Here is a 22,117-nt window from a genome sequence, read left to right on the forward strand (position 1 = left end):
GCCATCGTGTCCCGTTTTTAGACGGCCACCTCCCTGTTCACACTGATCTGTGTAACAAGCACACAAATGCCCATTTATATTTAAAGGGGGATTTTTGCAGAACCCTAGAAATTTCAGTGGGACAGATTTTAGGCTGAATACTGACAAGTACATAAAGTGATGAGTTTTGTACTTTCCCTAAACTTTCAGGACCTGTTCTCTCTTGTCAGGCATCCCTCTGGCACTGTCCCTATCCTCCACTTCTGCACTCTCTCAGGGCATCAGCAGAACACAGGCTACCCTAGAGAGGGGAGTGGCTCTAACACACTCCCCTGTTATTTCCCAGGGTATCAATTGTAGGGATTTTCCAGAGGGCTTTTTTAGATCCACCTGTTGTTTGTTCAGCCAGCCCCACAGAAACATATAAACCTGTTTTACTTGAAAAGGGAAAGCAGGCAAGCCTCTCTGTGCAATTAAATTGAGCTGTCTGTCTGCTTTCAGCCAAGAAAGAGCTGCCAACCATGTTGAAGGAACAATTTACCTGGCTGACATCTGAAGAGGAACAGAGTGAGTCCCCTAAATGAAACTTTCTCTTCAGCCTCAGGAAAAAAAAAGCAATCCATTCTATTCCCACGGCTTTGGCTGATCCCCTCTGAGTCTGTGTGAGGCATGATGGCTATGAACTGTTCTTACTTGAAATAAACTGGCTGACCCATCCCTAATCAAAACCAGTATTTAAAATGTGACAGAGGAGCAGCTGTCCAAAAATTAACAAGCGGATGACCCAGATGTAGAAATTAACTGCCAAAAACTCGGGTTCTAAAATACACGTATTCAAAATTAACATTAAATAAATATTGCTAGATACCAATAAATAAGCTACAGAAATAGGCTCAATCTACTTCTGGCATTGTAGGAATCTTGTGTGCTACACACACTTAAAAAACCACATAGAAGTGAAGCAATAGCTAAAAAAAACAGCAAAAATTGCACTTGATGGGAAATCAACTGGCTGAAATCCATGCTGGTCAGAAAGAGAATGACTACATGTTATAATAAGTTGTGCTGAGGAATAATTGAGTAGAGAAACGGAAAGAAAACTGAGCAGCAACCCCTCCCTGTCTTTTCTTACAAGAAGATGTCTCAAAATTTAGTGACACTTTTGAGATGGTAAAAAGTAGCTTCAAAGCAATCAGCAGGAGAGCTGACACCCCAGAGCTGCAGAGTTCCAGACAGAGTGGAAAAAATGATGCTGAATCTGATTGCTAACGTACTCTGTCCCTATACAAGTAGTGCCACAGGAAAAGGCAGTGGAAATTCCAGAGCCAAGACTTGCAATAAGGTCAGAAATGAAAAGCAAGACAGGAAAAAGATTAATAGAAGGGCAGCACCGTCCTCTGCTCACCTGCATCAACCAGCAAGACCTCTCCCTTATTTGCATTTGTTTTTGCATACTGATGAGCACTCTGTGAGCTCCAGACTTGGAGCCAAGGGACTGAATTTTTATTAGGCGCGGGCTGTCAAAGCACAGACAGCAGGAGCACAGCAAGGCTCGCACAGCCTCGCACAGAGCTGAGCGGGACCGCGGCTGCTCTCTAGAAACACACGAGGGGTAAGCGCAGGGGAGGGCAGAGCTATTCCTGAGGGGAGACATTTCCCAAGGAGAACAAACGGCTGGAAAGGGAGGGCAAAAGCCCTGCCTGCAGAGGGGACAGGCTCTGCCACTGTGACCTCCCTGCCAGACATGGCCTGGACTCAGGCAATCCATTGGGAGCAGCAGGAGGAATGCAGAGTGCCCGGTGCGGGGAAGGGCACAGAAGCAATGCAAAGCCCGTGGGTGTGCTCACAGGACTCAGGGCAGCTTCCCTCTGCATGCCAGGGACGCCAAGGATCCCAGTACAGGGCACTGTCACACACTGGCACCCTGTGCCTCTCCAGCAGCATGCATGTCTCAGGTCCGTGTGGGACAGCCACACATCCAGTACAACTTTCCTAAAGCCCAGATTTCAAAACATCCCAAGTGGATGGGATGTCTTTGTGCTGCCAGCAGCAGTGACTGTGAAATGAATACTAAAAATTAAATAAACACTAAAAAATGCTCAGGGAAGAACTGCAGTGTAATTCTTCACTGCTGGTGTTCAGAAACACTGAGTACACAGCCGGACAAAGGCTCTGCTTGGACAGCAAATTATCAGACTCGAATAATCTCCACGTTTCTCTTTCCAGGACAGACACAGAGCAGAAGAACAGTGAAAGAAGGAAAGCTCCACCATAAAGGGTGGCAAAGAAAGTAACAAATGGGACATGTGACAGGGGGGACCCTGATGTGCCTTTTGCCCAGGGCTCTGGAGAGGCGGAATGGTGCAGGATGGAGCCTTGGCAGGGAACCATGCATCCCTTCTGCTCCACCCGCTCATCCCTGGGCTGCAGGGTGTGCTGGCCTGTCGTGCTCTGAGCCCTGCTGCTGGACCCCAAGAGGAGGGCAAATTGGTGGCCCAGACCACAGTCCTCATCTGGTGATGCTTTCAAATAAACATAAGAGGCTTTTCCTAAATGTGGGATTTATTCAGCAGGTCACACTGGGATCTCCTTCATAAGATAAACCATGCTGTAGAGGAGATGGCAAAGAGACAAGAGCTAAATGGCTTTACAGCTAGGGGTATGAGATGATACAACTTTAGAAAATGCTGCTGGACTGAAGGAGAGCTTGGTAAACACCAGCCCAGTTCACCCAGACAGCAAATCTGTGTAAGTGAGGTCTGCAACTGGCTGGGAGGGGGTTTGCTGCAACTCACAGCAGAAACCAGCCGTTCCCCTCAAATTTTGGCAATCTCGCCCATTCCTTCTCAACATGCTGCTTTCTGAAGCTCTGTCTACCAGAGTTTTAAGGAAAAGCCTCGGAGCCGGCCCCTCGATGAAGTTCGCCCAGAATCAGCCTTGGCCAGGGTAATTTGAAAAGCTGAGCCAAGCTGTCATCTTCCTGTGCCTTCTAACCTACCTCCCTCCTCTCTCACCCCTCAGGACAGTGATGTTTATTGTCACAGCTGATTTTGATGGCAGTGTGGGGACTTGTTTTCTTTCTTTTAGTTGACTTGCTGTTGAGGTCCTGCTGGGAGCAGTAAACATCCCCATCCATTCACAGGGACCAAAGCCCACCCTGAGGTGATATTTTGGGAGTGCAAACCATCAACTTCAATGGAAAATTGACCAGAAAAAAACATTTCCGAGCAGCACTGCTGATTCCAAATATGCAGAGAGGAGTTGAGCTGTGTTAAAATGATCCCAAGAAAACAGCATAATAAATAATTCAAAGGCAAGAGTAGCCCCATATCCCTGGTATCTGCCTTGCAGTGGAGACCTTGGCATTGATGTCCCACTCTTGTCCCACTGTGTCCAAACAGATCCGGAGTCACCAATGCTCATAAGGGGATTTTTAAATCTGCAACAAGCGTGCATTCAAGGACCATGTTGGCTCCATCAGCCCTGGGCAGAGACATTGTGCATGTTCCATGGGACTGTGCCACGTGTGGGCTCCTCATCCCCAGCAGCCAGCTTGCCCAGGCAGCTGGGGGAGAGCTGGGCTGTCACACACCTGTGCTGGGAAATAAAACACTGCTCTGGCACAGATGTGCCCACCCCTGCACCCACAGGACTCAGCACTCTGCCAGGAGAGTGTGGGTGCCAAGGAGTACTGCTCCACTGTGCTTTGGATGGGGACTCACATTTGGATAGCAGGGAAATTCACCCACCCCCACCAGTCGGCCCCAGCATCAGTCAATGCTGCCTTGTTTCACTCATTTGCAAGTAAAGCCAAAGAGCAGCTAGGGGTCAATCCTGCCTTCCAGACACTTCTTCAAAACTTGCACAAAGAGGGATGGAGTTACAGCTGTAAATATACAGCAGTATATTATTGTATATTAGTTTTAAGATTCTCTAGTCCCTCTCATAGGAGAGTGACAGTCCTTCATTTTAATAGGAGGGAGAAATTCACATTCCTGAACAAGGACTATTAGACCTCTCCCAGTGACTGTTCCTGTTCCTACCATGTGATCTAAAATTCCTGTTTTTCTTTCCCCAAGCTTGCAGCAAACAAAAGCATTTGTTTAGGGGGAAGCTTGTCTAGAATTATGCAGTTCTAAACAGAGTCCCATGGAGAAGAGAGAGGAAGAAAACATGGCTTAGGTAGGAGAGGTGGAAGGCTGGAACATTTACTCCAGACTTCCACAAGAGGTTATGAACATGAAAAGATGTACACAGCCCTGCAAGAAGTTTAGCAGTTCCATCATGGATGGGCTCCTTCTAGCTCCTCTCTTGCCTCATGGGCAGCCATGATCTAAATATAAATCCCAGGTACAGCTGCATGAGGAATACACTGCCCATTTTTTAGCAGCACCAAGCCTGTGTCAGTGCATACAAACCTGGAGAGGGAGTAAAAGGCAGTGGAAGTCATGCCTGTGTGTGAGTGAGTGGAATAGCAAGATGAGCAATGCTGGAATGAGAGGTGACTCCACTGAGGTCACAAGGGCTCCTGACTGCCCCCAGTCGGCTCCAGCCTCAGAACTGGGAGGATCTGGGCATACATAAAAATAGGGTGTGGAAACAACCTTATCTTTTTAGCTGCTTTCCTGTTTTACATCTGCTGCCTGCTTTAAGCCACATCCCAGGGGCTGGGCAGGGTTAGTGCAGAGCAGTTATGCCAACTCATTCTTGACTCCCTGATGAGAAAATCCCCTCCCTTACTTTTTGTGGTGCCCAAGTGCTGCCAAGGGATCACCAAAGGGCTTAGCACAGAGCTCATGTTGCTGTCTCACTGTATATTGTACTGTGCTGTTATTCCTTCACTTTTCTGCCTAAGCAACAACTGCAGTAACTTTCCATCCCCAGGCTAATTCCCCAATTAATCCAAGCAGGGATTTCCATGAGGTGGCACACACCTCTATCTGGCCATATTTTCTTTGTCTGCCTTATTTAGTGCAGGCAAGAGAAGGGAAAGTCTGACCAGTGTGTAAATCTACCCCAGATTTTTCTATCAGCTGGCAGCCAGCAGACAGGCTCTGGGTAAGGTGTCCAGATGTGTCACTGCCAAACTGCCTGGTGCCAGAGAAATATCCCCTATCATAGCAGGCTTTTTTACACTTCTCTCCACAGATCAAAATCCCTGTAGCCAAACTAATGTTGTTTGCCTCGTAACTGTTTCCGCCAGAGGAAAGAAGAGTGGACCTGCCTGGGGACATCTGCTGTACACAGCCACCTCAGGCAGAACAAAGGGAGCTGCAAACAGAGGAGCCTGCAGCCCAAGACTGGCTGCCAGAGTAACAAGCCATGAACTCTCAAGACATTTTCACCTTCCTCTCCTTTCAGGAGGCCTCCTTGGTCTCAAGTGTCCACATAACTCTACAGAGAGGGGAGAGGAAAACCTGGATTTTGCACTGTTGGTGCTAACCCTGGGAGAGATCCTCAGACACATCCCTCCTCATCATCAGCTTAGCAGCCTCATCAGATTTACACTGAGTTTTTATGAGTGCTAGTGCCCCAGCTACAGTGGTCTTTTCTGTTTAAGGGTGCCATGGGATTCACATAAGGCTGAATTGGCTTGTATCCCATACAGTTAATGGGGAAAAAAAACCAAAGCCCACCTGAAGCCCACAAGAGGCACAGGCACTTGTGTGCACAAGCTGGTGGGAAAAAGCAGGATAGGGACCAGTAGCATTGAGTAGCTCTGCTTTTGTTTGGTGTGTGTGATCCAGCTAGAGCATGAGCCTGGGATGACTCCCCTGAGGAAGGAGGGATCTCCCTGAGGAAGGGTTTCTAAAAGAAGCTTGGTTTCTGCAGCCAGCCACCGCACAAAACTTGGCAACTTGCAACACAGACCCTTTTAAAGGCTTTTTTCCCCCCTTCTTTCCCTGCCCCTAGCACAGAACGTATATCATGCCCAGGACCCCAGAGAGCAATCAGGACAGGAAAACAGTTTGACTAGGAAATCTTTCCAATGTCAACATCCTCTATCCCAGGGCCTTGCTTTCCGTGAAAATATGGACTTTGTGTGCACATTTGTGTGGACTGTGTTTAAAGGCAAAGACCCATCCTGTGGGTTAAAAAAAAAAAAAAAAGCCTTAAAAGATATTCTACCACCTAAAGAGATTGTGCTCCCTGAGTACTCCAGTGATGCATTTAGCAACATTTAACAACAAATTTATTTAGACTGAGCAAAACCTTGGGCATTTCAATACAGAGAAGTCTTGAGGCCACAGGGTTTTATACCAGACCTTATCCATCAACACTGTAAAATGTTGCTCCAGTCCACAGCAAAAGTTATGGAGTGATTTAGGGACTCCCAGGCTATTCAGGCTCCCAGGATCTGGAGAACATCCATGGCTAAACAGATCCCTAAGGCTATGTCATCACCCTTAATTTCTACTGGATCAGGAAAGCCCTGGCTTGATCAGTGCTGTGACTTCTCCACGTATCCAGCCCAGGTGGGGCAGAGACAAGCAGCTGAAGCAGTGCATTAAGGCTGAAAGTCAGGCTGGTGGTGGCTGGTCCTGAAGAATGACCCAGCAGGATCTGCTGAGCTGCACCAGTCAGGAAACCACTGGTTAGGGACTGCCACAGCATCCCTGTCTCTCTTCCATGCCTCACCCCTCCTCAGTCTCAAGGCTGATGAAAGGTAATCCTTGATGCAGAGCTATCCAAATTATGCTTCCCTTAGGGACACATATCCCTGCCAAAAGAATCCATAAACCAGGGACATTCATGACCACCGTGCTGAAATATTGCCATCTCAATAGACATACTATTAATTCTGCAAGGCAGGAAGGTGTGAGCATTTTGAGAATGCACAACACCAAGACACAGCTTACTTCGCAAGACTGACACAAATATTATTTTGAAGGAAGTCGTATCCATGACTAAAAATAAACCTGTGCCATTTCCCTGCTTGAATTTCCTGTAGATCTTTAAAGAGTACAGAGACCTAACCAAGCCATTCTCTTTGAAGGAAACATTTGAGATCATTAGCAACTTGCCTGCTGGGGGGTTCTTAAATCCAGATGTCTTTGTGGTAAATTTGCACAGAGTGTTTGATACCTATTTATCCCCTCATTTACAAACCACGTGCAGCTTGTAAAGTCAGCACTACACTAAGAGAGGCATGACTGGTGATTGCTATGCTTGCAATAGACAGACCTTGGATTAAAATGAGGTTTTGTTGTTAAGTGAAAAGTTAACTTCCAGGCACAGCTCTTAATTTAAAACATCTGAAAAATTAACATTCTCATTTGGGCAGTTTTCCAGGTCAGATGGTAGTGCCTGGATATTCTCTGGACAAACTATCTCATCCAGAATAAGCGTTTATTTGGCTTACTTCTCTAATGTATGTAAGTGAAGAATTATGTTGTTTTTATTAATCCTCCCAGAATAAGTTCATCATCCCTCATCACAGGTACTTGTTCCATTGCTGTGTTTGGCTCCCCAAAAGCAGAGCACATGTGTTACACCCTCTGACAGTCCCCACACACTTTGGCAGTTTCATATCTGGGTGACTCCAGTTGCTTTCATTTTGGATAATTTCTTGAATCCTTTCAGCACCTGTCAGCTCTAGAGCTTAAATATGCTACTACTCTGGGGGGGGGCTTTGTGAGGTTTATTTTTTTGGTTTGGTCTTTTGGGTTTGGGGTTTTTGGGGGGTTTTGGGGGTTGGTTTTCGTGGGTTTGTTTGTTTGTTTGTTTGTTTGGGTTTTTTCCTACAAGTTAAAATCTCTTAACTCATTTATATTCCATCATTCCAAGCAGATTTAAAACACAAAGGGACTGTCCACACAGTGCATCCTACAGTGGGTCCCCACTCCTTTGGTTTGTTTTCCAGGCTCTTCTTATTACATCTTCAAATAGCATCTCTGTTCATGGTCACTGTAAGCCTGAGCAGCCCTTTGAAGGAAGTGACTTGCACCTCAGCTTGGTGGAAACTTGGGCTTACCAGACTGAAGAGGATTACATGGGGTCTAATGGACTCCAGTAAGCCACACAGAAGAACTTTTATTAAAATAGATAAAATAACCTTGGTGTTCTATTTGGTGCTTGCTTCTAATGTCTCTGATGGAAAATATCCCCCTTCAAAAAAGTCAGAAATAAAAACATGAGGGTGTAGGAAAAATGAACTGCTAGGAAGAGTTGAAGTTGATTGGTCTAGCAGGAAAAAAAAAAACTTAAGGAGAGACATTAAGAGCCTTTAAGGGAAAGACAGATGCAAAAAGGGAGAAATTATTCATATGTTCTTTGGAGATAGGACAAGTGTAATGTATTTTGATTGCACCAAGAGAGACTAAGGGTTGGTGCAAGAGACAGCTTCCTCCAGTGATAAGGACAGTAAACAGTGAAAAAGACTGCTAGGGAGGTTGTGGAATATCCATCACTCTTGGCTTCTCAAAGCAAATGTGACAGATGTGAGTTGGAATCATTCTGGTATAGCTGGACCTGCTTTGGGCAAGGTCTGTGGACAAGTTCATTCCTTGAGGCAGTCTACCAGAGCTATTTTTTTAATACTCGGTGATAATGTGCCTCACAGGCAGAAAGGATTAAATATGTAATAAAATTTTAAAAATATCTCAAGAAAAGAAGGAAGATAAAAAGGCCTTGGACATCACCAAGTTTAGGGAAGCTAAAGGTATGCTACAGTCTTCAAAGAGTCCTCCAATCTGTTTTTGTTTTGCATAAAGTTAATATAAAACATCACTTGGTAGTGATGTCACATTATGAAGCCTGTTGACTTCAGAAAGGTCACTTAAGGGGGATAAGCTGGGTGGGTACTGGAGTCATTTCAGATACCTCATCGAGTTTCTTGTATCCATCCCAGTGGTGGCCTCAGGAGAGGAAGTGCACATATTGCCTAGCCAAGCAAAGATTTGTGCTATAAAGTTCAGAGCCCTTTTGGAACAGATTCAAGGAATTTTATTTTTTTTAAGGAAAAAAAAAGTAAGGGGGGGGCACACACAAAGACTCCAGTTCCAGGAGGAAACTGAAGTTTAATGAGCACATACAGAAAGGAAGAGAGAATTAAACTGGCCATAAATGTTTATGATGAAAATATTAGCGATCTGCTCACTGTGCATGTCAGGGAGTCTCAGTTTGCCATGTTTCATACTGTGTACAAGGATTACAGGTGTCCAGGTGGAGATTGCTGGGTTGTCCCTCTTCCCACGGAAGATACAAGAAGAGTATGTGTTTCACAAAGCCAACAGGACCATCTTTCCGAACCCCAGTTAACTTCCTCTTCTCCTTAAATCATCCAGTACTCTTATATAAGCCTCCTGAATCTTCTTCACAGTTAAAATCCAAAACCACATCCATCATATTACGGCGCCTTCCCCAATAGCAACTCATTAACTCTTCCAAATTCTGACTTCACTGACACAGTATTTAATGAACTGCTAAGATTCAAAGCAGAATTCAAATGATGGGGAAATTGAGGTCTAAAACAGCAAAGACATAAGATGACACATTTCCAGGAGCTTCACAGCCTTTATTTCTGTGAATATTCTCATCTGTGCTAGTATAAACTGGGAGCAACTCGACTAAATGTGGCAAAAACCCCCAATAATTGCACATCAGCATAGTCCCACTGTGGCATCATGATCAGTCCTGAAAGTGCTCTCATGAATTACCATTTAGATCACACCTTTTTTGAAAGCCTTCAGCAATAATGGAGAAGAAAACAACTTCAATAAAAGCACCTCACTTATGCAGTTCTTATCACTGCATAATGACATTCGATAAAAAGAGAAAATCTATATTATTTTTTGTTTATGAAGCTGATGTGCTTTCCAAATGCATACAGCAAAGTCAAAATACTTAAAAGAATAAAGCATTTCTAAGGTAAATGTTGTTAGTTTCAGGATATTGTTTGGAAAGTAGATGAAAAAATTACTCTTAAGAGGTTATGGGTACATTAGAGACAAGGAAGAAAAAGACTGCTTAAAATGACATACGAGGTGTTTTGATAGTCAAGATTTTCAAGCTATGGGAAGTGGACTTGTAACAGCAATTAATGCTTCCCTTTCCTTTCCAATTCGCTCAGACCTGTGACAAATATCAAAGTTCATTCAGAAGCAAAAAAACCTCAGAGAACCCCCCTCTATCCTGATACAAGTGTAAACTTTAAACTCACAGATTTCTAACTGGAACAGTCTGTACTTCTTTAAATAATTTTAAATTAGGAAACTTTTGATCATGATTTGAGGACCACTTAAGTCTCATAAACAATATGCAACTTAGTATTTTTTTTTTTCAGCTGAAAGGTTGGAGAGGACAGACTTTCCAACAACTGTTAATTTCTTAGATTTTTTTTTCTCTTGAAACAGAAAATCACATATTTTCCATTCTGTACAAAGCAAAAGTATAATCCTCAAACACACCAAAAACATAGGCTAAATCTGCCAAGTTTGCATAACAAAAAAAAAAAAAGGGGGGGGAGGAGGAGGGAACTGGGCAGAGTAGGAGAAAGAGAATTACTTTGGAGCTAAATGACAGCAGTTGGTGAAGATGAATGAAGAAATTTGAACTCTGTGTGTTTGTATTGTGTAAATCAATTTATGGAGCCTGAATGTCTTTGAATGCTCTTACTATGGATATGTGAATACTTTTGATCAAGAAAAACACCCTTGGTGAAAAATAAAGAAATTACTAGATTTCAATACTTCTGAACTCTGCATGAAAAGCCCACGCTGAATATGAACAAAAACCACCGATTCTTATAAACAAGTACAATTAGTCACAGTTATGTAAACATGAGTATATATTCAATTTGTAAGCTCATGTTAACAGGAAATACATTAAAAAACATTTTCAGAATAAGTCATATTGTACTGAACAAAATCATAGCACAAACAGGGAATTTCTTTCCCAGGAGAAAGTCATTACAATAGAGGACCCTGGGGACGCCAGAATGGACTGTATTGGACTGAGGGTTCACCACAGAGCCCCATTCCTCTTTCTTGGCCACTTGAGGATGCTAACACTGACATCCTTTTCTCTGGCAGCAATCCCACTTGTGTAGAAGTATGGATAGCTAATTCCATAAATGCTTATTCTTGGGGTGTTAGGGGTTTTTTTTGTTTTTTCTTTATTTGGCCCTGTGACGCACAGTTCAGGGGGCCAGGACAGATTGTTCACATGTATTTTACCACTGAACAGAGGATGTTCAGGTAATGAGCAGAGGTCTCTATAAGGCAAGGGACTCCTTGGTGCCTTACTTCTTTTATTTGCTATCTATCATGTTTCCTGGAGTCCTCTAAATTTGCACCTAAGGCTTATATTACTGTTCTAGGTCATAAATTGGTCAAGTTCCTCACAGCTACTTTCTCCACTCCCTTTGCTCTTATGTGAATGCTCTGATACAAAATGAAAATGTTGTAGTCTCTAGATATGGTACAACCTCAAGTGGTACTTATCAGATATTTTTGAGGACCTCACCTAGCTTTTGACTGATCAAACACTCTTGAAAACAATTTCCAGCATTTCATTTGTAACTTCATGCAGCTATTAATTAAAAATAAAATCCATACTACAACACTTTCGCTTCCTTTCTTGCAAACTTGACACTGTCCTGCAATTGTCCTAGCATAGATCATATCGCTGTCAATAGCTGATCCTTAGACTGAAAAATGCAACATTAAATACGCACTGTGATGCCAGCCACCACATTTGTTGACTGCAATTCCAAGACAACTTTGCTCTCTGGTGTGCAAGTTGGTGTGACTGCCAGAAGGCTAGAGGGGTTTGTGGTTCTACAAAGGCTCCTCTATGCCAGCAGTGTGAGCATGGAGTATGCCCAGTGAGCATTCTGGGGTAAGGACTACCATGGGAATAGAAACTGGCTCTGGAGGCATGAGAGAGCTGCTGCAGGAATGGTAGGTAACTCTTCCTCTCTGCTTCTTCCCCTTTTAGTTTCACCTAGCCCAGCCCTCCAGTCTTAGTGTGAATGATGAGTAATGTGATGATTGACTCTCACAATTAATGGACAAATATCATGTATATAGGTTTAAGAAAAGTTTCATAGTTATAGTTATGTTGTGCCCCTCTCATGGTTATCAAGGGACAATGGGAGTTGGGACATCTGGGAGGGCTGGCTTGTCACCATGGTGACATCTGACCTCCAGTCAGGATTTGAGGAAGAGATCTCCACCACTGGACAGCGTAGAAGGGGTTGATAGACAGAACTTTGGGAGGGGTTAAAGGGTTAAAAAGGGAAAACCTCATTGTGAGGGGACTGAGCACATGGTGGGGAAAGTCTTTTGTTCCCGGCGCCGTAACCTTTTTTCTTTATTCAGTCTTCTGTTGTATTTTGATAAGGTTTAATAAATCTTCTTAAACTATGAAAAGTGTGTAGCTATTTCTCACATTAGTGTCTGCCTTTCTTTCTCAAGAGGATCCTGTTTAGCAGCTCTGCTTGAATTTACAGGTGGATTTACTCCACAGACCATACAGTTAAAATGCCTGAACTCGCCAGATGCCAAAAATCTTGCTCAGAATTGCATGACATGAGGCATACAAAGCACCTAGCAAAAATCTTTGCCTTGGTTCCCAAAGCATGCATGAAATTATCAAATTTGTTGGGAAAACAGGCAGCACAATGATGTCTTCCAGTTCCAGAAGAGCTCATGTGATGCTCTGGTGGGGCTCTGCAGTGTGCTGCACTGCACAGTGCTAAGTGATGATGCCTTTAGTTTCATAGGGTCATTAAAGCTGATTAGATCTTAAGTGTCTGCAGTTAAAAAAGATTTGGGACAGGACAAAAGTACTGTGCCAGCAACAGCTCAAAACAATAGCCCAGACCAAAACAAGGGAGAGAAGCCATAGATTGCTGATTTTCTGGGCATTTGGGATTGTTTATGGAGCATTTCCCAGACCTATTTTTTTCAGTGATAGTATTTAACAATACCTGTTTTGCATAGAATACCAACCAACTGATACTGTTTCATTACTTCTGTGAGACATGCTCATAGTGAAGCCAATTGTTTTCCTCACTGTGCTGATCTAAGAATTCCCTTAGAATTCCCTGGATAGTTACAATGACTTTTCATAGAGCTGAGAATCTGGCCCATCTGACTCCAAGCATCTGTGAAGTGTGAAGTACAAAACTCTGAAAATTAGATTTGTTTTGTCAAAAAATCATCTTAAACTTTAAATATTCCAGAAGCAAGAGATGTCAAAATAAATTTTGCACACCTCAAAGCAGAACAAAGTAACAGGCCCCAAAGAGTAAATGGAGATCCCTGGCTTGTGATTTAAGTGCTCCCTTCTCTAAATTTAAATACCAAAATATTTTTCAAAGTATGAATCTCTTGGGCACTGTCATATTTTGTCACCAAATAATTCATTATGGAATGTTATCTCTACTTCTGCTGCTTGAAGTGCCAGAGGTTTCTTTGCCTGAAATGGCCTGTTATTCCCAAGGATGGATGGAAGAAGAGGGCTCTCTTTGTATTTTTCTTTCTGAGCACAATGGATTAAAAACAAAACAAAGAAATCCTAAATAATGAGATAGTGAGGAAACTCATTCTAAAGGATTCTAGAGTGCTGTAGTAGTATGTCACCATCCATAGTAGGACAAGGCTCTGTTCCCTCCCTGTGCAGAAATTGCTTGACTGCTTTCACTGCCACAGTTTGCTTCCTAATATTTGGCATGACATTTCCTGTTTCTAGCCTTGGGCTTATATGGGTTTGATCCAGCCTGCCCTGAAATTAATGGAAAGACTACTCTGTACTTCAGTGTCCCCTTTTCCTCTGGCTGGAGCCTGTTGGCTGCTCCAGTGATTTCTCTCACTTTCATTTTGGCTGGCCTTCAAGTCCTTCCAAAACATCATGCCTCTTGCTCTGTACACACGCACAGACAGAAAGAGGGAGGGACAAGACAAAAATCCCTTTGCCCAGTGTGGTGGCCCAGGGGCATGGGATGGTTCATGGGGCAGCAGAGTGGGGAACAAACTGAACTGGGCCTCCTGTCCCGGGAGCCCTGGGCAGGCACCCCAGCCTTCCCCCACTGCTCCCACGCCACTGCAGCTGCCAGTACCAGTAGAGCCAGGAGTTGCTGAAACTCTCTACCTTTGTCAAACACTACACGTTGAGTTTTTGAGGTCCCTAGACACAATCCCATACCTGATCCTGGTATAATGCCTCCCACTTGGGTGATTTGTTTAAATTTGTCTCAACAAATGAGAGTGAATACTGCTCCTTGTTCATGTGTTAAGATAGCACTTAATTATCTCTAGAGATAATCTCTCTTTGAGTGATCTTGTTTCACTGCAAACACCCTGGGTTTGTGAGGCATTGTAAAGAGTCAGGTGTATACTTTCTAGGTGCTCAATACCAAAAAATACATCAGGCTATTCTCCCACTGACAACAGCCTTGTGCTTCTGGTGGTGGGGTATTTAATAATTGTGAGCTGATACTTTCTCATCTGGCTTTATCAATTTAATGATAAGCTCTTGGAGGACCATAGTTTGCCCACAGTGGCAGGCTTTGGCCCATAGGTATTTCCCTTTCATCCTATTTCTTGCTCTTACTACCACTTCTGCTTGATGGGGTAAAGTACTAAAAGTATATATTCATCTTGACAGCAAGCATTTTCACCAGGCTGCTGCTAACACATTCTGCAGGGAATGTTACTATATTCAGGGATGGGTTGGCATATATTTTCTTTTTAGCAGCTTGCTTTTATAGGTCTGTGGCACTTTTAAGAAGGGATTAAGCTTTATCATTGTAAAATGATGGTGATCTAGGACTCCTCTTCCAAGGTAAATCATCTGAACAGAGTGGCCTGAGTCAGGGCTATTATCTGAAAGCACGAGGCTGAGGGTACCAGGCCTGCTGAAATGATTCCTGCTGTGGTCAGTGCAGTGTCTGACAGTCATCTGCTTCCTGTCAGACTGAGAGACAGGCCACAGCCTGTGCACAGACAGAGAGGGGAGCCAAGGCAATTTCAGGGTCTCAGGTCAGCTCAGTCAGGCAGTGCAAAAAATATCTGTGGTGTAGGTGGGAGGGCACAACCAAGATTTAACTTTTTCTGAAGCACCTGTAACTATCTATATATGTCTACACCACTGAATAAGGGAGGATCAGGGACTGATTCCTGGTCCCAGTTTTCAAATGGAACACACTAGATCATGCCTACAAATCTGCAGGGTAGTTGCTTGAAGAAACCTAAGTTTGAATCATCCAAGAGAAGCCAGGAACAATAATTAAACAGTGTGCTTCCAATACTCAAGTTCATTCCCATGCTCTCCCTTATTTAGAGCACAGCAAACTAAATGTTATGTACATTTCATCAGCTTTGGGTTGCTTTGGCACATACCCACGTGAACCTCAACCATTTACCAGGTCTTTGATATCCCTGGCCATGCCTGCCAAACAGTGACATCTCCAGGTTTTTGGAGACATGCTTCATTTTCAGAAGGTGCTCTGAGGAAGCATCTGTGATCTGAATGCTGTGAGCCAAATGCCTTTATCTATGATGCTCTATCTTGTGTGCCCAGACTGCCTCAAAAATCCAAGTACTCTGTGCATATGGGTGGGAGTTCTCCTTTGGCACATGCCCAGTTCCACAAAATTATAGATATGAGCACTTGTTTCATATGGTTTCTTGTCAGCTTCCTTTCAGATGCTTCTTTGACAATGGTAAATAATTGGCTTGATTGCTTTCTGTGCCTTTCTCTTACCCATTTTTCTAGCAATTTGAGGATCTCGCATCTTGGTTCATCTGCTGTACTTTCATGACCAGAAAATTAAGTCAGCTATGGATATCTAATTCCCTCTTTTTGTTGTGTACCTCAAAGTTGTAGCATTGCAGTTCCAGCATCATGAAGAGTCACAAGCAATAACTCTTTTAAAATGCTCTCTAGTGATTTAATGTCATTTTCTACTTCAGTTGCTTTACACCCTCAAACTTAATGGTGAAAAGACTCACATCAAACATGATTGCTAGACATTTCTTCTTCCTTTGGGTGTCTTTTGGTTCTGTGGTGACAATGAACTCAGTCAAAAAGCTAACAGCTGTCTTCTGCTGTAGGAATTGTCCCTCCAAAATACAACTCACTAACATCACACAGTGTTGTCGCCTTTTCAGTCATACAACCTTATTTTGGGACGGGATAAATGGTTGTCTGTTTTCTTGTGGTATGTAATGGTTATATGTGGTAACCATGTCTGTGTTGGTTTTTTTTTCCTTTTTTTCAGAATTCAGCAGCTATTTGATGGTGGGAAAATAGTACAAATAATGTCTGCTAGTTTAAAAAACTATTATTAAAGACATTTAGAAACTATCTTTAGATGCAGCTTTGTGGCTTTTACCTCTTTAGCACATAATCCTAAGGAGGTCAGCAAATGCATGTGAATGACATAGCAGAAAAGTCCATTTTACTGTGGTTACAGTCAAATTTTATTCCACTTACAGAACTCTATCAAACCAGGTTGTGGCCAGCAAAAGGTTGTGAGATACATGCTGCTCCCAGGAGATTCAGCTAATTCCACTTAAATTGTTGACAAGGATTACTCACTTCTGCAGATAGGAGCCTAAATGCCACTGCCAACTTTCTGTATCTAGATAAGGTCTATAATCTTGCAGAGGAGCAATTCGACTTACCTGGGTGCTTTTAACATTACCACAGTTAGCCATGAAGCACTGGGAATCATCCTGCTCCTCCAAAGCAAGTATACTTTATTATAAAGCAAGTAATCTTCATCCAGGAAGGTATTTAGTCATGAGCTCCAGCTGTCCTGTCTGTCCTGGCTGCTATGCTTGCTGAGCTTTTCCTCATCCAGGGAAAGTGGAAGCACACTTACATACGTGCTTCAGCAACACCCAAAAGGCACTCTTGGGAAAAGGGAGCTTGATTACCAGCCAAACATTCTTAGTTCTCAAATGAAATAAACACTGAAGTGAAGCATGGATATCCAAAAAAAAAAAAAAAAAAAAAAAAAAAAAAAAAAAAAAAAAAAAAGAACATCCTGCTGTTCCTGGTAGGAAAAGGGTGTAAGAGAAGGGTGCAGCAAAACGCTCATGCACAGAGTCGATGTGATCTGTGTGACAGAAGATTCTTATCCTGCCTGAGCTGGTACAGTCATTGACACAGTGACACCATGACCTGTTGACCTCACCAGCAAGGGACTCAGAGCAATGCTGGCAGATTGAATTTTATACCTTCCTATCATCACTACAGGATTTTGGTTGACTGAGTTTTTCTCTCAGACAAGACTGAAATCTTATCCCTTCACATATTTCCTACTATCCTACTGCTTCTTTTGCATTTGATTTCCTGAGGGGTTTTTTGAGTTTGCATCATGGGGTTTTATCTCAGAACAGGTTTTTTGATTCTACCTTGCATTCATATCATTAGGTTTTCTGAGGTTTACAGCATCATTCCTGTTTCCATGCCCCTGCACCACATTAATAACACATGTCTGCAAAATCTGACTCTTGGTCTCACTTCCTGCCTGCCTGACAATGTTATTTTGTATTATTGCTTTTATCAGTACATTTAATCTCAATGACTTCTCTTTCCATGAAAACTGTATACAAAGTCTGTGTGCAGGGAGACCTTTATTATTCCTCAGATTATTCATTTTGCCCTTTTAATTTTGTTTGTCTAGATTTTGCCTCTGTGCATTTGGGTTTTGCATTCATATGGGTACTTTTCTGTGTTTTCTCTCTTCTGCTAGTGGATTAACAATTCTGGGTCTGGTTCATTTTAAGTCTTGCATTGACATGGGACACTGTTCCTCACCCTTGCATGCAGCTCCAGCTGTGAGAGGCTCATTGAGGAACAATCTCTTATTTAGGTACTTTAAGATTTGATAATCAAAGGAGCTTTGAACAGTTCAGCAAAATGGTAATCCGTTCCAGACTCAGCAGATCCCCTTTTTGGGTAGAAACAGCCTTAGAAAGTTTTTAGTTCTGCTCTTGGGTGAAGACAGGTCAGCGGCTGTGCATCTCAGAGGGCAGTGTGGCCACGTTTATTTCATTCCTCCCTCTGCCTGGCTTCACTACATCCTATATCTGTTTTCCAGTGCAGCTAGGGAATGTCCAAATCATGAGCATGGTCATCTGTATACAGGCAGCTATGGCACAGTGCCATGATTATTGCTTTTTCTTTAGCTGAATGATCCAGAATTCATCCCTAATGACAGATGCACTTGCAATTGCCAAGCAATAAAGACTCCCAGTTAGAAAATAAGCCGATGAGGGCACTGGTTCACTTTGACATTGTCAACAAAATAGTCTGTTCAAAAATACTACAAGAGGTGAGAATGATGGAAAAGGAGGGCAGTGGCATTACTGCAGCTCCACAACAGCATTCCATGGTGCTGCCAAGGTGATGACAGCAAGGTGAAGGCTGCTCTGTGGGAGGTTCACACTGAATCACATCCATTTGCAGGTGCCAGCAGACACAGTGTGGGTAAAGAGCTCGATGAGCACACTGCTGGCTAGGATGTGTTTTCCTTGGAGATAACACCAGCGGAAGAGGCTCTGATTAATAAGCTGAAAGCAAATGCAAATCTTATTAATGCTTGCTTGGAATCCAGTCCACAAGTCAGCATCTCATTAGAAAGAGGTTACTGTCAGTAAAACAGTGCATCAAGGCTGTCGGTGTGTGACAGGGACGAACAGATGGGGCACTAGAGAGAACACAGCCTCTGTGAGCCCGAGTAGAAAGGGGCAGATTTGGGAAAGAAGGCATGTAAAACAATCTGGGAGAAGCTCAGCCCCCACCCCAGACTGTGGGAACACCCACCAGCACTCCCTGTCACCAGACAGCTGGAAACTCGCTGCTCGTATGTGTACTTTGTACCTTCCTAATAATTGTCCCAGGCAGACAGGGACAGCCCCCTGCTTCTGGGTGGCAACTGCAGCCTCCAGGAGGAGGAGGGCAGGCAACCAAAGGGCTCTCCCAACCCTCTAATAAGCTCATTAACATATGTCATTGCTGACGATACACATGGAACCAGACAACTTCCAGCTGACAGATCTCTGGGTTGTTTTACCATTAGAGTTTAAAAAAAAAATAAACACCAACCAAAAAAAAAAAAAAAAACAAAAAAAAAAAAAAAACCCAACAAACCAAGAAAACTGGGAAATCACACCCAAAAATAGATTAAAAGAACATGAGAAGTGGAAGGTCAAGAGTTCAACAGTTGGGTAGTGCCAGAACTGGGACAGTTTACATAACCTTGCTGTAGCCTCCCTGAGTGCATGCAGCAGTTAGTCACAGGAACATGAATAGTTTTATTTTTTTGAGATGATCCTGACTCATTTGGTGACGTAATGGCCAAAAGGATTAGAGAGAAAATAGAAATATGCCTCTCCTCATATTCAGGAGGCGGCACTGTGCAAAAATTCAGCCCCACAATGGAAAGAGTATTACTAATTTTCTTCATGCTTCTGCAGTACAGCCTGCCCAGAATATTTATAATTCTTCACAAATAGTAATTAATCTTTAGGCTGCACAAGTAAGAAGACATTTTTGTCCCCATTTTGTATCCTGGGAATGGAAGCACTATAGCCAAAGTGCCCCCTCGGATAATCTGAGTATCCTCACGGACTCATTTAGTTCTTAGCATGTGCTGACATTTTAGACCTGAAGATTAATGTGTTAGTTCTGTTACACAGTGTGGCTTGGAGACAGTGACAGACAAGAAGCTGTATACTTCTATTTTTTTTTAATAAAACTGTATACTTCTGGGAATCACAATGCCCTATGAGGGTCTATTTCCTGGAAATATATCTGCAGTTTATCAGTGCATCTACTATGGTGTTGGTGTCTACAAACAAATGAAGAAAGTAGTATTTAAGGATAAACTTGGGCTTTATTCTGCTGTAGGAAGCCAGCCTTCCCAGCATCTTCTGATGCTCAGCAGAGGGCTAGTGCTGACAGCAGAAGGAGGACAGTGGCACATCTTTAAGCATATTATCTGTTCTTCATGTCTACAAAATTATGTGATGTAATATACACACTGCTTCCTGTATCTTTGAAAATATCCCATCCCAAGAAGAGAACTGCTATGTTCCTTGGCTGGATTATAAATGCAACAAATTACTATTCTTTTCCCACAGGCTCCTCACTGTAATTTAAAAAATATTTTTACTGAAAGTCAATGCCTTTTACCAACTTCCAGAGAATTTAAAATGTTTATTTGAGTACGTAAAATAAGAGTAAGAATTCTTTTTCTGACTTGAGTAGTATGTGACTTCTAATAAATCTGGAAGTTATGAAAAATGGCTTTAATATTTTTATGCTATTTCTGGATTTCCTAAGGTTGTCCCATGTCTGTTTTATCCCCCATGTCCATGTGTAGCCACAGAGAGTGCAAACACATCTGGAACTTATAAACACGGAAATTTGACTTTTAGAAAATGCATGATGCCATTTGAAGATGCTGTTCTTACAGTTTAACACCTGCTTTGCTGGTTTTGGAAAATGTCTGTGTAGTGTCTGAGGAAACAGCTCTTCTAATTGTTGGGTTTGGAATATTCTGAGACAGTTAGAAAAGCAGGCTTATATGAATGTAAATGTTTGAGATTAGACCCTCTACAGCAATAAGAAAGGCCTCTTTGGTTTATTCCTTAAAGATATAAGGTGATGATGTTTCTCCTGTCTACTTGCTCCCACAAATGATCTACCTAACACACAAATGTCAAAGTGCTCTTTTCCTATCCCTGCCAATACCCTTCTTTCAGCTTCTGTGTATTAGTGTGACTATTGCTGATGAGCATGAGGAAGAGCTCAGTTCAGACCTCCCCTTCTGCTTCCAGGTTGCTGTTCACACCTCAGAGATGTTGTCCCCAGGGAGGCAGACCTGTCACCTCAGCATTCCCTGGCAGAAATCACCTGTGAGTCAGCAAGACCCATTTAGCACTCTCCAGCTGAAGCACCTCCCAAAAATACAGTGGGATGTTTGAGGCAAATACTGTCAGCCTCCTAAAATAGTGTAGGCAAGTTCAGATCCCTTTCCCCCCGCCACTACTCCGTAATTATTTATAATATGCTATACATGACAGGCTGGTAAAATACACTCAGCCAAAACCAAAACAAATGGAAGTGTTGCCAAGTTAGCAATGCAAAAAGGGAGGAAGTGTAAGACAGAAGATAAAATGGTGAAGCAGATTAGTGACCTATCAGTCTGTGACTAGTGCATTGGTTTGAATGAAGAATTTAAGCATGATGTTTGTTAATCCTTATGAAAGGTAATCTCAATAATAACATTTGTTATTAATTTAAAAAAAAGAAAAAATAAAGACACTATAACATTTAATACTTTGGGGATCTTTTAAAATACAAGTTCTTAGGATCTGACTTCTACAAGTTATGGCTCAGAAGTATCCAGCAAATAATTCTGATGGTTATTCCTGACAGTCAGCCTACTTTTACCAAGAGTGGCTTGACACAGCCAAGGAAACTGATGTCCTGCCCTGTTCTACAAAAGAGCTGCTTTTACATCTCCTTGCTGTTACAGCTGTGAGCATGTTTGGCTTCTCAAAATATTACCTTTCACTGAAAACTGTGGACATTATTTATTCAGCATACGTTCATGATAGCTGTCACTGACTTCTTGCCCATTGACAAGTCTAAAAGACACTTGTGTGTCATTTTGGGACTGCTACCCTGTATTCCCAGATGCTAAATCATTGATATCAATAAATCCTAATCAGACTCTGTCATTTTCATATTGCTGTGAGAAGCCGTGTATCACTATAGGAAGATAGGAGCAGGGAATAGGAAGGAGAGGAGAAAATCTTGACATCACATTGTTTAGCACATGTGATTGCACATTTAAGGTTTTGACAGTATTTTCATGAAAATGACTGATGGAGAAGCAGCATTTCAATGGACATTATTTCAAGATTTTAATGAATAAGTGTTTTAAAGAGATCGGAGAAAGGAGAAAATAGTTTGGCATGAGGAGGAAGGCTACACAGACAAAGGTGGGAGAAAACACTTAAAGGTTAGGGTATTTAGAAAAGTTGACAGAATAAGAGGAGGGTATGAAGAACTGTTCCTGTGTTATGTAGGTAAATCTAATTATTTCTTCTGTTTAACTGGGAGAATGTCTGTCGGGTTTTCTGGGTGATTCCTGAAGGCAAATATCAAT

This window comes from Melospiza georgiana, chromosome 3 (assembly GCF_028018845.1).
Source record: "Melospiza georgiana isolate bMelGeo1 chromosome 3, bMelGeo1.pri, whole genome shotgun sequence".
Lineage (NCBI taxonomy): Eukaryota > Metazoa > Chordata > Aves > Passeriformes > Passerellidae > Melospiza > Melospiza georgiana.